General features: G+C 58.6%; 1 protein-coding gene and 8 non-coding genes across 9 annotated transcripts in view; all 9 read left to right on the forward strand.

Moving 5' to 3' along the window:
* LOC105499088 (collagen alpha-1(XXVII) chain B-like) overlaps positions 1 to 15,361 on the forward strand; it is a 252,065-nt gene that overhangs the window by 138,914 nt on the left and 97,790 nt on the right. The window contains exons 70-77 of the mRNA XM_071099387.1: positions 595 to 716; positions 1,098 to 1,141; positions 2,484 to 2,605; positions 2,987 to 3,030; positions 11,856 to 11,977; positions 12,359 to 12,402; positions 13,745 to 13,866; positions 14,248 to 14,291. The gene's annotated coding sequence lies outside the window, so the exon portion shown is untranslated. The remainder of the gene's footprint in view (positions 1 to 594; positions 717 to 1,097; positions 1,142 to 2,483; positions 2,606 to 2,986; positions 3,031 to 11,855; positions 11,978 to 12,358; positions 12,403 to 13,744; positions 13,867 to 14,247; positions 14,292 to 15,361) is intronic.
* LOC112423124 (small nucleolar RNA SNORD115) lies at positions 772 to 852 on the forward strand. Its single transcript, XR_003013594.1, has one exon. It is a non-coding gene; the product is annotated as a small nucleolar RNA SNORD115 (small nucleolar RNA).
* LOC139355544 (small nucleolar RNA SNORD115) lies at positions 2,661 to 2,741 on the forward strand. Its single transcript, XR_011606329.1, has one exon. It is a non-coding gene; the product is annotated as a small nucleolar RNA SNORD115 (small nucleolar RNA).
* On the forward strand, positions 4,560 to 4,640 carry LOC139355545 (small nucleolar RNA SNORD115). The gene has a single exon (XR_011606330.1). It is a non-coding gene; the product is annotated as a small nucleolar RNA SNORD115 (small nucleolar RNA).
* On the forward strand, positions 6,449 to 6,529 carry LOC139355546 (small nucleolar RNA SNORD115). Its single transcript, XR_011606331.1, has one exon. It is a non-coding gene; the product is annotated as a small nucleolar RNA SNORD115 (small nucleolar RNA).
* On the forward strand, positions 8,338 to 8,418 carry LOC139355547 (small nucleolar RNA SNORD115). The gene has a single exon (XR_011606332.1). It is a non-coding gene; the product is annotated as a small nucleolar RNA SNORD115 (small nucleolar RNA).
* LOC139355558 (small nucleolar RNA SNORD115) lies at positions 10,227 to 10,307 on the forward strand. The gene has a single exon (XR_011606343.1). It is a non-coding gene; the product is annotated as a small nucleolar RNA SNORD115 (small nucleolar RNA).
* On the forward strand, positions 12,033 to 12,113 carry LOC139355548 (small nucleolar RNA SNORD115). The gene has a single exon (XR_011606333.1). It is a non-coding gene; the product is annotated as a small nucleolar RNA SNORD115 (small nucleolar RNA).
* Positions 13,922 to 14,002, forward strand: LOC139355549 (small nucleolar RNA SNORD115). The gene has a single exon (XR_011606334.1). It is a non-coding gene; the product is annotated as a small nucleolar RNA SNORD115 (small nucleolar RNA).

Below are 15,361 nucleotides of genomic sequence, written 5' to 3' on the forward strand. Positions count from 1 at the left end.
TCCTGGGCCCAAGGAAAGGAGGGGGCACCATGTGGCTCCTGATTGCCCAAGTGTGGTCCAGCTCTGTGTTTGACAGGGGTCTGGGATGTGGATGAGGACCCAGCAGAGAAAGCATGTGGCCCTGGGCCCCAGGCTGCGATTTCTGGTGCGTGCTTGGAGAGGGAGCCTGGGTGGGTGTCCTCCCTGTACTGGGGCAGGCTGTGGGACTGCCAGGTCAGCGGCAGTGCCTGGCATCCGGGCCAGCCTCCTTGGTTGGCCGTGAGCTGGTTGGTGACCTTGGACCCTGCCCAGGGGTTCTGTTGTGGTCCAGAGTCATGCAGTGGAGCCACCATAAGCAGTGGAGGTGCTGCAGGAGCTGCTGTATGGCACAGCCTGGGCATCTTGCCTGAACCCAGTCTCTCGCCTCCTCTGTCCTTTGAGGGTTTGGTGGCAGAGAGGGCCAAGGGTTCCCTGGGTCCATGACTGTCATTATTTCATATAGATCCCATCACATGGGTCCATGGAGGGAGAGCATGTGAGCCCCAGCACCCCCTCCTCACTTTCCCGCACAGAGGCATGAAGCCCCATTTCGACATCTGTCCCCTGTCCCTCCAGATGGTGACCCCAGAGGAAGACTTGCGTTGTGCCCACTGGACCCAGGCCAGTGGCCAGTAGCCAAACCCCTGTTGAGCTGAAGCTCAGGCCCTCCTGGGTCCTGGTCTCCTGCATTGAGCTTGGTGAGCACATCTTGGTCCTTCTGGATAGGTGTGTGGGGAGGGGGTGCCCTGGGTTGGGTCGATGATGAGAACCTTATATTGTCTGAAGAGAGGTGATGACATAAAAATCATGCTCAATAGGATTACGCTGAGGCCCAGCCTGGGTGAGAATTTTGGAAGAGGATGCTGGGAAACATGAGTTCCCTGTGAGGTCCTCTGTATTTTGGGCTGGAGACCTGGAGGCTCTGAGGGCATCTAGAGGATGCCCAACCCTGTCTCTGCACTCCTCCGTGAAGCAGCCCAGGCTCACTATGTGGGCTTGGTGTCAGCCCTCCCCTTACCTGGGGGCAGGGTACTTTGGTGGATCCTTCCTAAGCCCCCATTCTTCCCTGTGTCTTTCAGTGAGCCCTTCTGCCCAGCAGACCCCCTGGCAGTGACCAGCATAGGTGAGTGTGTCCTGGTGGCATCATGGGTGATGAGTCAGGCTGCGTGGGGTCACCAAGTATTAGCCTTCAGGCAGGAGGTTTTCCTCGGGGAGTCGACCTGAATTTCCACTGTGGAGAGATGGGTTTGTCCTCCAGGAGGGTGGCTTCCTGGGGAATCAGACCCAAGACGATGCCTTCCCTGAAGCCCTGCAGGGGTGACAGTGGTCCAGTCTGGAAAGGGTTCCTTCAGTCTCATGCAGGGCAGCTCCCAGCTGACTCTTCGTTTGCAAGTCTTTCCTTGAAGACTGCCCAAGACAAATGAGCAGGACAGCAGAGGCTCTGGGGTGGCACAGGGATCACACGGGGACTCTCCCTCCCCAGAGAGGGGTGGGCAATCAGGCCCATGGGGTCAGGTTGTGGAGATTGAAGGATCACACCCCACTCATGGCACTAAATGCGAATGACCCTGTTGAGCAATGGGCCACCCCAGTGGCGCCTCCATGAGCCTGGTGGGTGGCGACTCGGCTTCAACTGGTTGGGTCAAGGCTGACCCATGGCTGGTGCTTTGTCGTGCTGTAGGCCGACCCTGGGACTCATGGGCTTTGGGTCAAGGATGCAGCCCACCTGCTGCTGGGGATCACCCCTTATTCGAGGTCATTGGTGGGAAGGGTCACGTACCCAGATTGGAAAGCCCCCTCATGAGGGACCTGTCCTGTGAATTTGTGGCCCAGGCTGCTCCTGAGCCATGAGGTCACCTCCAGGATGGTGGGGTCTTGGGCCCAAGGAAAGGAGAGGGCACTATGTAGCTCCTGATTGGCCAAGTGTGGCCCAGCTCTGTGTTTGACAGGGGTCTGGGGTGTGTGTGAGGACCCCCCAGAGAAAGCACGTGGCGCTTGACCCCAGGCTGCGATTGCTGGTGCGTGCTTGGAGAGGGAGCCTGGGTGGGTGTCCTCCCTGTACTGGGGCAGGCTGTGGGACTGCCAGGTCAGCGGCAGTGCCTGGCATCCGGGCCAGCCTCCTTGGTTAGCCGTGAGCTGGTTGGTGACCTTGGACCCTGCCCAGGGTTTCTGTTGTGGTCCACAGTCATGCAGTGGAGCCACCATAAGCAGTGGAGGTGCTGCAGGGGCTGCTTTATGGCACAGCCTGGGCATCTTGCCTGAACCCAGTCTCTCGCCTCCTCTGTCCTTTGAGGGTTTGGTGGCAGAGAGGGCCAAGGGTTCCCTGGGTCCATGACTGTCATTATTTCATATAGATCCCATCACATGGGTCCATGGAGGGAGAGCATGTGAGCCCCAGCACCCCCTCCTCACTTTCCTACAGAGGCATGAAGCCCCATTTCGACATCTGTCCCCTGTCCCTCCAGATGGTGACCCCAGAGGAAGACTTGCGTTGTGCCCACTGGACCCAGGCCAGTGGCCAGTTGCCAAACCCCTGTTGAGCTGAAGCTCAGGCCCTCCTGGGTCCTGGTCTCCTGCATTGAGCTTGGTGAGCACATCTTGGTCCTTCTGGATAGGTGTGTGGGGAGGGGGTGCCCTGGGTTGGGTCGATGATGAGAACCTTATATTGTCTGAAGAGAGGTGATGACATAAAAATCATGCTCAATAGGATTACGCTGAGGCCCAGCCTGGGTGAGAATTTTGGAAGAGGATGCTGGGAAACATGAGTTCCCTGTGAGGTCCACTGTATTTTGGGCTGGAGACCTGGAGGCTCTGAGGGCATCTGGAGGGTTCCCAACCCTATCTCTGCGCTCCTCCGTGAGACAGCCCAGGCTCACTATGTGGGCTTGGTGTCAGCCCTCCCCTTACCTGGGGGCAGGGTACTTTGGTGGCTCCTTCCTAAGCCCCCATTCTTCCCTGTGTCTTTCAGTGAGCCCTTCTGCCCAGCAGACCCCCTGGCAGTGACCAGCATAGGTGAGTGGGTCCTGGTGGCATCATGGGTGATGAGTCAGGCTGCGTGGGGTCACCAAGTATTAGCCTTCAGGCAGGAGGCTTTCCTCGGGGAGTCGACCTGAATTTCCACTGTGGAGAGATGGGTTTGTCCTCCAGGAGGGTGGCTTCCTGGGGAATCAGACCCAAGACGATGCCTTCCCTGAAGCCCTGCAGGGGTGACAGTGGTCCAGTCTGGAAAGGGTTCCTTCAGTCTCATGCAGGGTAGCTCCCAGCTGACTCTTCGTTTGCAAGTCTTTCCTTGAAGACTGCCCAAGACAAATGAGCAGGACAGCAGAGGCTCTGGGGTGGCACAGGGATCACACGGGGACTCTCCCTCCCCAGAGAGGGGTGGGCAATCAGGCCCATGGGGTCAGGTTGTGGAGATTGAAGGATCACACCCCACTCATGGCACTAAATGCGAATGACCCTGTTGAGCAATGGGCCACCCCAGTGGCGCCTCCATGAGCCTGGTGGGTGGCGACTCGGCTTCAACTGGTTGGGTCAAGGCTGAGCCATGGCTGGTGCTTTGTCGTGCTGTAGGCCGACCCTGGGACTCATGGGCTTTGGGTCAAGGATTCAGCCCGCCTGCTGCTGGGGGTCACCCCTAATTCGAGGTCAGTGGTGGGAAGGGTCACATCCCCAGGTTGGAAGGCCCCCTCATGAGGGACCTGTCCTGGGAATTTGTGGCCCAGGCTGCTCCTGAGCCATGGGGTCACCTCCAGGATGGTGGGGTCTTGGGCCCAAGGAAAGGAGAGGGCACTGTGTAGCTCCTGATTGGCCAACTGTGGCCCAGCTCTCTGTTTGACAGGGGTCTTGGGTGTGTGTGAGGACCCCCCAGAGAAAGCACGTGGCGCTTGACCCCAGGCTGCGATTGCTGGTGCGTGCTTCGAGAGGGAGCCTGAGCTGGTGTCCTCCCTGTACCGGGGCAGGCTGTGGGACTGCCAGGTCGACAGCAGTGCCTGGCATCCAGGCCAGCCTCCTTAGTTGGCCGTAAGCTGGTTGATGACCTTGGACCCTGCCCAGGGGTTCTGTTGTGGTCCAGAGTCGTGCAGTGGAGCCAGCATGGGCAGTGGAGGTGTCACAGGGGCTGCTGTATGGCACAGCCTGGGCATCTTGCCTGAACCCAGTGACTCGCCTACCCTGTCCTTTGAGAGTTTGGTGGCAGAGAGGGCCAAGGGTTCCCTGGGTCCATGATTGTCATTATTTCATATAGATCCCATCACATGGGTCCATGGAAGGAGAGCATGTGTGAGCCAGCACACCTTCCTCCCTTTCCCAAACAGAGGCGTGAAGCCCTGTTTGGACACCTATCCCCTGTCCCTCCAGATGGTGACCCCAGAGGAAGACTTGCATTGTGCCCGCTGGCCCCAGGCCAGTGGCCGTGAGCCAGTTGCCCAACCCCTGTTGCGCTGAAGCTCAGGCCCTCCTGGGCCCTGGTCTCCTGCATTGAGCTTGGTGAGCACATCTCGGTCCTGCTGGATACGTGTGTGGGTAGGCGGGTGCCCTGGGTTGGGTCGATGATGAGAACCTTATATTGTCTGAAGAGAGGTGATGACATAAAAATCATGCTCAATAGGATTACGCTGAGGCCCAGCCTAGGGGAGAATTTTGGAAGACGACAGTGGAAAACATGAGTTCCCTGTGAGGTCCACTGTATTTTGGGCTGCAGACCTGGAGGCTCTGAGGGCATCTGGAGGGTGCCCAACCCTGTCTCTGCACTCCTCCGTGAGGCAGCCCAGGCTCACTATGTGAGCACTCCTGTTACGCAGGTGCGGGGCACTTTGGTGGCTCCTTCCTGAGCTTCCATTCTCCCCTGTGTCTTTCAGTGAGCTCTTCTGCCCAGCAGCCTCTTGGCATTGACCAGCATAGGTGAGTGGATCCTGGCGGCATCATGGGTGATGAGTCAGGCTGCGTGTGGGGTTACCAAGTATTGGCCTTCAGGCAGGAGGGTTTCCTCAGGGAGTTGACCTGAATTTTCACTGTGGCGACATGGGTTTGTCCTCTAGGAAGGCAGCTTCCTGGGGGATCAGACCCAAGACGATGCCTTCCCTGAAGCCCTGCAGGGGTGACAGTGGTCCAGTCTGGAAAGGGTTCCTTCAGTCTCATGCAGGGCAGCTCCCAGCTGACACTTCATGTGCAAGTCTTTCCTTGAAGACTGCCCAAGACAAATGAGCGGGACAGCAGAGGCTCTGGGGTGGCACAGGGATCACACGGGGACTCTCCCTCCCCAGAGAGGGGTGGGCAATCAGGCCCATGGGGTCAGGTTGTGGAGATTCAAGGATCACGCCCCACTCATGGCACTAAATGCGAATGACCCTGTTGAGCAATGGGCCACCCCAGTGGCGCCTCCATGAGCCTGGTGGGTGGCGACTCGGCTTCAACTGGTTGGGTCAAGGCTGAGCCATGGCTGGTGCTTTGTCGAGCTGTAGTCCAACCCTGGGACTCATGGGCTTTGGGTCAAGGATTCAGCCCGCCTGCTGCTGGGGGTCACCCCTTATTCGAGGTCAGTGGTGGGAACGGTCACGTCCCCAGGTTGGAAGGCCCCCTCATGAGGGACCTGTCCTGGGACTTTGTGGCCCAGGCTGCTCCTGAGCCATGGGGTCACCTCCAGGATGGTGGGGTCTTGGGCCCAAGGAAAGGAGAGGGCACTATGTAGCTCCTGATTGGCCAACTGTGGCCCAGCTCTCTGTTTGACAGGGGTCTTGGGTGTGTGTGAGGACCCCCCAGAGAAAGCACGTGGCGCTTGACCCCAGGCTGCGATTGCTGGTGCGTGCTTCGAGAGGGAGCCTGAGCTGGTGTCCTCCCTGTACCGGGGCAGGCTGTGGGACTGCCAGGTCGACAGCAGTGCCTGGCATCCAGGCCAGCCTCCTTAGTTGGCCGTAAGCTGGTTGATGACCTTGGACCCTGCCCAGGGGTTCTGTTGTGGTCCAGAGTCGTGCAGTGGAGCCAGCATGGGCAGTGGAGGTGTCACAGGGGCTGCTGTATGGCACAGCCTGGGCATCTTGCCTGAACCCAGTGACTCGCCTACCCTGTCCTTTGAGAGTTTGGTGGCAGAGAGGGCCAAGGGTTCCCTGGGTCCATGATTGTCATTATTTCATATAGATCCCATCACATGGGTCCATGGAAGGAGAGCATGTGTGAGCCAGCACACCTTCCTCCCTTTCCCAAACAGAGGCGTGAAGCCCTGTTTGGACACCTATCCCCTGTCCCTCCAGATGGTGACCCCAGAGGAAGACTTGCATTGTGCCCGCTGGCCCCAGGCCAGTGGCCGTGAGCCAGTTGCCCAACCCCTGTTGCGCTGAAGCTCAGGCCCTCCTGGGCCCTGGTCTCCTGCATTGAGCTTGGTGAGCACATCTCGGTCCTGCTGGATACGTGTGTGGGTAGGCGGGTGCCCTGGGTTGGGTCGATGATGAGAACCTTATATTGTCTGAAGAGAGGTGATGACATAAAAATCATGCTCAATAGGATTACGCTGAGGCCCAGCCTAGGGGAGAATTTTGGAAGACGACAGTGGAAAACATGAGTTCCCTGTGAGGTCCACTGTATTTTGGGCTGCAGACCTGGAGGCTCTGAGGGCATCTGGAGGGTGCCCAACCCTGTCTCTGCACTCCTCCGTGAGGCAGCCCAGGCTCACTATGTGAGCACTCCTGTTACGCAGGTGCGGGGCACTTTGGTGGCTCCTTCCTGAGCTTCCATTCTCCCCTGTGTCTTTCAGTGAGCTCTTCTGCCCAGCAGACTCTTGGCATTGACCAGCATAGGTGAGTGGATCCTGGCGGCATCATGGGTGATGAGTCAGGCTGCGTGTGGGGTTACCAAGTATTGGCCTTCAGGCAGGAGGGTTTCCTCAGGGAGTTGACCTGAATTTTCACTGTGGCGACATGGGTTTGTCCTCTAGGAAGGCAGCTTCCTGGGGGATCAGACCCAAGACGATGCCTTCCCTGAAGCCCTGCAGGGGTGACAGTGGTCCAGTCTGGAAAGGGTTCCTTCAGTCTCATGCAGGGCAGCTCCCAGCTGACACTTCATGTGCAAGTCTTTCCTTGAAGACTGCCCAAGACAAATGAGCGGGACAGCAGAGGCTCTGGGGTGGCACAGGGATCACACGGGGACTCTCCCTCCCCAGAGAGGGGTGGGCAATCAGGCCCATGGGGTCAGGTTGTGGAGATTCAAGGATCACGCCCCACTCATGGCACTAAATGCGAATGACCCTGTTGAGCAATGGGCCACCCCAGTGGCGCCTCCATGAGCCTGGTGGGTGGCGACTCGGCTTCAACTGGTTGGGTCAAGGCTGAGCCATGGCTGGTGCTTTGTCGAGCTGTAGTCCAACCCTGGGACTCATGGGCTTTGGGTCAAGGATTCAGCCCGCCTGCTGCTGGGGGTCACCCCTTATTCGAGGTCAGTGGTGGGAACGGTCATGTCCCCAGGTTGGAAGGCCCCCTCATGAGGGACCTGTCCTGGGACTTTGTGGCCCAGGCTGCTCCTGAGCCATGGGGTCACCTCCAGGATGGTGGGGTCTTGGGCCCAAGGAAAGGAGAGGGCACTATGTAGCTCCTGATTGGCCAAGTGTGGCCCAGCTCTGTTTTTGACAGGGGTCTTGGGTGTGTGTGAGGACCCCCCAGAGAAAACACGTGGCGCTTGACCCCTGGCTGCGATTGCTGGTGCGTGCTTGGAGAGGGAGCCTGAGTTGGTGTCCTCCCTGTACAGGGGCAGGCTGTGGGACTGCCAGGTCGACAGCAGTGCCTGGCATCCAGGCCAGCCTCCTTAGTTGGCAGTAAGCTGGTTGATGACCTTGGAACCTGCCCAGGGGTTCTGTTGTGGTCCAGAGTCGTGTAATGGAGCCAGCATGGGCAGTGGAGGTGTCACAGGGGCTGCTGTATGGCACAGCCTGGGCATCTTGCCTGAACCCAGTGACTCGCCTACCCTGTCCTTTGAGAGTTTGGTGGCAGAGAGGGCCAAGGGTTCCCTGGGTCTATGATTGTCATTATTTCATATAGATCCCATCACATGGGTCCATGGAGGGAGAGCATGTGTGAGCCAGCACACCTTCCTCCCTTTCCCAAACAGAGGCGTGAAGCCCTGTTTGGACACCTATCCCCTGTCCCTCCAGATGGTGACCCCAGAGGAAGACTCGCATTGTGCCCGCTGGCCCCGGGCCAGCGGCCGTGAGCCAGTTGCCCAACCCCTGTTGCGCTGAAGCTCAGGCCCTCCTGGGCCCTGGTCTCCTGCATTGAGCTTGGTGAGCACATCTCGGTCCTGCTGGATACGTGTGTGGGTAGGCGGGTGCCCTGGGTTGGGTCGATGATGAGAACCTTATATTGTCTGAAGAGAGGTGATGACATAAAAATCATGCTCAATAGGATTACGCTGAGGCCCAGCCTAGGGGAGAATTTTGGAAGACGACAGTGGAAAACATGAGTTCCCTGTGAGGTCCACTGTATTTTGGGCTGCAGACCTGGAGGCTCTGAGGGCATCTGGAGGGTGCCCAACCCTGTCTCTGCACTCCTCCGTGAGGCAGCCCAGGCTCACTATGTGAGCACTCCTGTTACGCAGGTGCGGGGCACTTTGGTGGCTCCTTCCTGAGCTTCCATTCTCCCCTGTGTCTTTCAGTGAGCTCTTCTGCCCAGCAGACTCTTGGCATTGACCAGCATAGGTGAGTGGATCCTGGCGGCATCATGGGTGATGAGTCAGGCTGCGTGTGGGGTTACCAAGTATTGGCCTTCAGGCAGGAGGGTTTCCTCAGGGAGTTGACCTGAATTTTCACTGTGGCGACATGGGTTTGTCCTCTAGGAAGGCAGCTTCCTGGGGGATCAGACCCAAGACGATGCCTTCCCTGAAGCCCTGCAGGGGTGACAGTGGTCCAGTCTGGAAAGGGTTCCTTCAGTCTCATGCAGGGCAGCTCCCAGCTGACACTTCATGTGCAAGTCTTTCCTTGAAGACTGCCCAAGACAAATGAGCGGGACAGCAGAGGCTCTGGGGTGGCACAGGGATCACACGGGGACTCTCCCTCCCCAGAGAGGGGTGGGCAATCAGGCCCATGGGGTCAGGTTGTGGAGATTCAAGGATCACGCCCCACTCATGGCACTAAATGCGAATGACCCTGTTGAGCAATGGGCCACCCCAGTGGCGCCTCCATGAGCCTGGTGGGTGGCGACTCGGCTTCAACTGGTTGGGTCAAGGCTGAGCCATGGCTGGTGCTTTGTCGAGCTGTAGTCCAACCCTGGGACTCATGGGCTTTGGGTCAAGGATTCAGCCCGCCTGCTGCTGGGGGTCACCCCTTATTCGAGGTCAGTGGTGGGAACGGTCATGTCCCCAGGTTGGAAGGCCCCCTCATGAGGGACCTGTCCTGGGACTTTGTGGCCCAGGCTGCTCCTGAGCCATGGGGTCACCTCCAGGATGGTGGGGTCTTGGGCCCAAGGAAAGGAGAGGGCACTATGTAGCTCCTGATTGGCCAAGTGTGGCCCAGCTCTGTTTTTGACAGGGGTCTTGGGTGTGTGTGAGGACCCCCCAGAGAAAACACGTGGCGCTTGACCCCTGGCTGCGATTGCTGGTGCGTGCTTGGAGAGGGAGCCTGAGTTGGTGTCCTCCCTGTACAGGGGCAGGCTGTGGGACTGCCAGGTCGACAGCAGTGCCTGGCATCCAGGCCAGCCTCCTTAGTTGGCAGTAAGCTGGTTGATGACCTTGGAACCTGCCCAGGGGTTCTGTTGTGGTCCAGAGTCGTGTAATGGAGCCAGCATGGGCAGTGGAGGTGTCACAGGGGCTGCTGTATGGCACAGCCTGGGCATCTTGCCTGAACCCAGTGACTCGCCTACCCTGTCCTTTGAGAGTTTGGTGGCAGAGAGGGCCAAGGGTTCCCTGGGTCTATGATTGTCATTATTTCATATAGATCCCATCACATGGGTCCATGGAGGGAGAGCATGTGTGAGCCAGCACACCTTCCTCCCTTTCCCAAACAGAGGCATGAAGCCCTGTTTGGACACCTATCCCCTGTCCCTCCAGATGGTGACCCCAGAGGAAGACTCGCATTGTGCCCGCTGGCCCCGGGCCAGCGGCCGTGAGCCAGTTGCCCAACCCCTGTTGCGCTGAAGCTCAGGCCCTCCTGGGCCCTGGTCTCCTGCATTGAGCTTGGTGAGCACATCTCGGTCCTGCTGGATACGTGTGTGGGTAGGCGGGTGCCCTGGGTTGGGTCGATGATGAGAACCTTTTATTGTCTGAAGAGAGGTGATGACATAAAAATCATGCTCAATAGGATTACGCTGAGGCCCAGCCTAGGGGAGAATTTTGGAAGAGGACGCTGGGAAACATGAGTTCCCCGTGAGATCCACTGTATTTTGGGCTGCAGACCTGGAGGCTCTGAGGGCATCTGGAGGGTGCCCAACCCTGTCTCTGCACTCCTCCGTGAGGCAGCCCAGGCTCACTATGTGAGCACTCCTGTTACCCAGGTGCGGGGCACTTTGGTGGCTCCTTCCTGAGCTCCCATTCTCCCCTGTGTCTTTCAGTGAGCTCTTCTGCCCAGCAGACTCTTGGCATTGACCAGCATAGGTGAGTGGATCCTGGCGGCATCATGGGTGATGAGTCAGGCTGCGTGTGGGGTTACCAAGTATTAGCCTTCAGGCAGGAGGGTTTCCTCAGGGAGTTGACCTGAATTTCCACTGTGGAGAGATGGGTTTGTCCTCTAGGATGGCAGCTTCCTGGGGAATCAGACCCAAGACGATGCCTTCCGTGAAGCCCTGCAGTGGTGAGAGTGGTCCAGTCTGGAAAGGGTTCCTTTAGCCTCATGCAGGGCAGCTCCCAGCTGACACATGGTGTGTGAGTCTGTCCCTTCCCCAGAGAGGGGTGGGCAGTTGGGCCCATGGGGTCAGCCTGTGGAGATTCAAGGATCACACCCCACTCATGGCCCTGAATGCGAATGACCCTGCTGAGCTATGGGCGACCCCAGTGGCGCTTCCTGGAACCTGGTGGGTGGCAGCTTGGCATCAACTGGTTGGGTCAAAGCTGAGCCATGGCTGGTGCTTCATGGTGCTCCAGGCTGGCCCTGGGATCATGGGCTTTGGGTCAAGGGTGCAGCCCGCCTGCTGCTGGGGGTCACCCTTTCTTCGAGGTCAATGGTGGGATGGGTTGCGTCCAGAGGTTTGAAGGCCCCCTCATAAGGGACCTGTCCCAGGAATTTGTTGCCCAGGCTGCTTCTGAGCTATGGGGTCACCTCTAGGGTGGGAGGGTCTTGGGCCCAAGGAAAGGAGGGGGCACCATGTGGCTCCTGATTGGCCAAGTGTGGTCCAGCTCTGTGTTTGACAGGGGTCTGGGATGTGGATGAGGACCCAGCAGAGAAAGCATGTGGCCCTGGGCCCCAGGCTGCGATTTCTGGTGCGTGCTTGGAGAGGGAGCCTGGGTGGGTGTCCTCCCTGTACTGGGGCAGGCTGTGGGCCTGCCAGGTCAGCGGCAGTACCTGGCATCCGGGCCACCCTCCTTGGTTGGCCGTGAGCTGGTTGGTGACCTTGGACCCTGCCCAGGGGTTCTGTTGTGGTCCAGAGTCATGCAGTGGAGCCACCATAAGCAGTGGAGGTGCTGCAGGGGCTGCTGTATGGCACAGCCTGGGCATCTTGCCTGAACCCAGTCTCTCGCCTCCTCTGTCCTTTGAGGGTTTGGTGGCAGAGAGGGCCAAGGGTTCCCTGGGTCCATGACTGTCATTATTTCATATAGATCCCATCACATGGGTCCATGGAGGGAGAGCATGTGAGCCCCAGCACCCCCTCCTCACTTTCCCGCACAGAGGCATGAAGCCCCATTTCGACATCTGTCCCCTGTCCCTCCAGATGGTGACCCCAGAGGAAGACTTGCGTTGTGCCCACTGGACCCAGGCCAGTGGCCAGTTGCCAAACCCCTGTTGAGCTGAAGCTCAGGCCCTCCTGGGTCCTGGTCTCCTGCATTGAGCTTGGTGAGCACATCTTGGTCCTTCTGGATAGGTGTGTGGGGAGGGGGTGCCCTGGGTTGGGTCGATGATGAGAACCTTATATTGTCTGAAGAGAGGTGATGACATAAAAATCATGCTCAATAGGATTACGCTGAGGCCCAGCCTGGGTGAGAATTTTGGAAGAGGATGCTGGGAAACATGAGTTCCCTGTGAGGTCCTCTGTATTTTGGGCTGGAGACCTGGAGGCTCTGAGGGCATCTAGAGGATGCCCAACCCTGTCTCTGCACTCCTCCGTGAAGCAGCCCAGGCTCACTATGTGGGCTTGGTGTCAGCCCTCCCCTTACCTGGGGGCAGGGTACTTTGGTGGCTCCTTCCTAAGCCCCCATTCTTCCCTGTGTCTTTCAGTGAGCCCTTCTGCCCAGCAGACCCCCTGGCAGTGACCAGCATAGGTGAGTGGGTCCTGGTGGCATCATGGGTGATGAGTCAGGCTGCGTGGGGTCACCAAGTATTAGCCTTCAGGCAGGAGGTTTTCCTCGGGGAGTCGACCTGAATTTCCACTGTGGAGAGATGGGTTTGTCCTCCAGGAGGGTGGCTTCCTGGGGAATCAGACCCAAGACGATGCCTTCCCTGAAGCCCTGCAGGGGTGACAGTGGTCCAGTCTGGAAAGGGTTCCTTCAGTCTCATGCAGGGCAGCTCCCAGCTGACTCTTCGTTTGCAAGTCTTTCCTTGAAGACTGCCCAAGACAAATGAGCAGGACAGCAGAGGCTCTGGGGTGGCACAGGGATCACACGGGGACTCTCCCTCCCCAGAGAGGGGTGGGCAATCAGGCCCATGGGGTCAGGTTGTGGAGATTGAAGGATCACACCCCACTCATGGCACTAAATGCGAATGACCCTGTTGAGCAATGGGCCACCCCAGTGGCGCCTCCATGAGCCTGGTGGGTGGCGACTCGGCTTCAACTGGTTGGGTCAAGGCTGAGCCATGGCTGGTGCTTTGTCGTGCTGTAGGCCGACCCTGGGACTCATGGGCTTTGGGTCAAGGATGCAGCCCGCCTGCTGCTGGGGATCACCCCTTATTCGAGGTCATTGGTGGGAAGGGTCACGTACCCAGATTGGAAAGCCCCCTCATGAGGGACCTGTCCTGTGAATTTGTGGCCCAGGCTGCTCCTGAGCCATGAGGTCACCTCCAGGATGGTGGGGTCTTGGGCCCAAGGAAAGGAGAGGGCACTATGTAGCTCCTGATTGGCCAAGTGTGGCCCAGCTCTGTGTTTGACAGGGGTCTGGGGTGTGTGTGAGGACCCCCCAGAGAAAGCACGTGGCGCTTGACCCCAGGCTGCGATTGCTGGTGCGTGCTTGGAGAGGGAGCCTGGGTGGGTGTCCTCCCTGTACTGGGGCAGGCTGTGGGACTGCCAGGTCAGCGGCAGTGCCTGGCATCCGGGCCAGCCTCCTTGGTTGGCCGTGAGCTGGTTGGTGACCTTGGACCCTGCCCAGGGGTTCTGTTGTGGTCCACAGTCATGCAGTGGAGCCACCATAAGCAGTGGAGGTGCTGCAGGGGCTGCTTTATGGCACAGCCTGGGCATCTTGCCTGAACCCAGTCTCTCGCCTCCTCTGTCCTTTGAGGGTTTGGTGGCAGAGAGGGCCAAGGGTTCCCTGGGTCCATGACTGTCATTATTTCATATAGATCCCATCACATGGGTCCATGGAGGGAGAGCATGTGAGCCCCAGCACCCCCTCCTCACTTTCCTACAGAGGCATGAAGCCCCATTTCGACATCTGTCCCCTGTCCCTCCAGATGGTGACCCCAGAGGAAGACTTGCGTTGTGCCCACTGGACCCAGGCCAGTGGCCAGTTGCCAAACCCCTGTTGAGCTGAAGCTCAGGCCCTCCTGGGTCCTGGTCTCCTGCATTGAGCTTGGTGAGCACATCTTGGTCCTTCTGGATAGGTGTGTGGGGAGGGGGTGCCCTGGGTTGGGTCGATGATGAGAACCTTATATTGTCTGAAGAGAGGTGATGACATAAAAATCATGCTCAATAGGATTACGCTGAGGCCCAGCCTGGGTGAGAATTTTGGAAGAGGATGCTGGGAAACATGAGTTCCCTGTGAGGTCCACTGTATTTTGGGCTGGAGACCTGGAGGCTCTGAGGGCATCTGGAGGGTTCCCAACCCTATCTCTGCGCTCCTCCGTGAGACAGCCCAGGCTCACTATGTGGGCTTGGTGTCAGCCCTCCCCTTACCTGGGGGCAGGGTACTTTGGTGGCTCCTTCCTAAGCCCCCATTCTTCCCTGTGTCTTTCAGTGAGCCCTTCTGCCCAGCAGACCCCCTGGCAGTGACCAGCATAGGTGAGTGGGTCCTGGTGGCATCATGGGTGATGAGTCAGGCTGCGTGGGGTCACCAAGTATTAGACTTCAGGCAGGAGGCTTTCCTCGGGGAGTCGACCTGAATTTCCACTGTGGAGAGATGGGTTTGTCCTCCAGGAGGGTGGCTTTCTGGGGAATCAGACCCAAGACGATGCCTTCCCTGAAGCCCTGCAGGGGTGACAGTGGTCCAGTCTGGAAAGGGTTCCTTCAGTCTCATGCAGGGCAGCTCCCAGCTGACTCTTCGTGTGGAAGTCTTTCCTTGAAGACTGCCCAAGACAAATGAGCAGGACAGCAGAGGCTCTGGGGTGGAACAGGGATCACACGGGGACTCTCCCTCCCCAGAGAGGGGTGGGTAATCAGGCCCATGGGGTCAGGTTGTGGAGATTGAAGGATCACGCCCCACTCATGGCACTAAATGCGAATGACCCTGTTGAGCAATGGGCCACCCCAGTGGCGCCTCCATGAGCCTGGTGGGTGGCGACTCGGCTTCAACTGGTTGGGTCAAGGCTGAGCCATGGCTGGTGCTTTGTCGTGCTGTAGTCCAACCCTGGGACTCATGGGCTTTGGGTCAAGGATTCAGCCCGCCTGCTGCTGGGGGTCACCCCTTATTCGAGGTCAGTGGTGGGAACGGTCATGTTCCCAGGTTGGATGGCCCCCTCATGAGGGACCTGTCCTGGGACTTTGTGGCCCAGGCTGCTCCTGAGCCATGGGGTCACCTCGAGGATGGTGGGGTCTTGGGCCCAAGGAAAGGAGAGGGCACTATGTAGCTCCTGATTGGCCAAGTGTGGCCCAGCTCTGTTTTTGACAGCGGTCTTGGGTGTGTGTGAGGACCCCCCAGAGAAAGCACGTGGCGCTTGACCCCAGGCTGCGATTGCTGGTGCGTGCTTGGAGAGGGAGCCTGAGTTGGTGTCCTCCCTGTACAGGGGCAGGCTGTGGGACTGCCAGGTCGACAGCAGTGCCTGGCATCCAGGCCAGCCTCCTTAGTTGGCAGTAAGCTGGTTGATGACCTTGGAACCTGCCCAGGGGTTCTGTTGTGGTCCAGAGTCGTGTAA

Source organism: Macaca nemestrina, chromosome 7, assembly GCF_043159975.1.
Source record: "Macaca nemestrina isolate mMacNem1 chromosome 7, mMacNem.hap1, whole genome shotgun sequence".
Lineage (NCBI taxonomy): Eukaryota > Metazoa > Chordata > Mammalia > Primates > Cercopithecidae > Macaca > Macaca nemestrina.